At 34.8% G+C, this 1,003-nt stretch overlaps 1 non-coding gene across 1 annotated transcript; it reads left to right on the top strand.

The window, feature by feature from the left end:
- Positions 1 to 353: 353 nt before the first annotated feature.
- Positions 354 to 426, top strand: TRNAK-CUU (transfer RNA lysine (anticodon CUU)). Its single transcript has one exon. It is a non-coding gene; the product is annotated as a tRNA-Lys (tRNA).
- The last annotated feature ends 577 nt before the right edge of the window (positions 427 to 1,003 follow it).

Here is a 1,003-nt window from a genome sequence, read left to right as displayed (position 1 = left end):
CCTTTTTGTTCTGCCACATTTTTCTACCACTTTCTCCTCTTCATCAAACCTGGTATAAAGACACTCAGATGAACTCTATCTTTCTGTCTTCATTTCCATATGAAGTGCCCATGTCAGGTAAAATTTACATTAAATAAATGTGTACACTTTTCTTAATTTGTCTTTTGTCACACAGACCCCACTGAGAACCAAAAGGATAGGAGGATGAAGGTATTTTTCTTTCCCTCCAGAATAATGCTTTCAGACTTTAGCTTTCTCATACGTGAGACACAGAGACTTGTCAAAATAGTATCTAAGGTCCGTTCTGGTCAATAACATTCTTAGAGTTTATTAAAATAATTAGTTGTAGGGGTGCCTGGCTGGCTCAGTCAGTAGAGCATGAGACTCTTGATCTCAGGGTCATGAGTTCAAGCCCCATGTTGGGCATAGTGCTTTGTTAAAAAAAAAAAAAAATTGTAAAACAGTTAACAAGTAGCAGCAATAGAGAAAGGAAGAGAAGAAAAGGGTAGTGTGATTTTACAACGTATAGTAAGTCAAGAAAAACCAAATTTTTGACTAACAATGACTTTGGGATCTTTTTCTTTGTAGGAAACATATCTCAAAATAGCAGAAGATGGCCCAAAATGTGAAGAAGATTTAACATTTATCTCATTCTTAGGCCTTGAATCACTGCATAGAAACCATGATAGTCTAATAATTTCCATTAGATATTATATAATCATAAGGATTTGCAGTTAAATATATGGACTACAAACTTTTATAAGCTACATTTTAAAATGGGGTCAATATCATTAAATTTCAAATACAGAATGTGAAGGAAATGAACTACTTTACGTTTCAAGTGATATCCTTATTATGAAAACATGAATCTAAATCTGCAGTTGTACTAACCTATTGCCTAAGGCATTAGAAAGAAAATACCAGTATCTCTGTGTATTTCCACAGTTAATTGTTGTACTTTCAAAATAGTGCACGATCAGGGCGCCTGGGTGGCTCGGTCGGT

This window comes from Panthera onca, chromosome B2, assembly GCF_046562875.1.
Source record: "Panthera onca isolate mPanOnc1 chromosome B2, mPanOnc1 haplotype 2, whole genome shotgun sequence".
Taxonomy (NCBI): domain Eukaryota; kingdom Metazoa; phylum Chordata; class Mammalia; order Carnivora; family Felidae; genus Panthera; species Panthera onca.
Note: the sequence above shows the minus strand (reverse complement) of the source record. Positions and strands in the feature narration are given on the sequence as shown.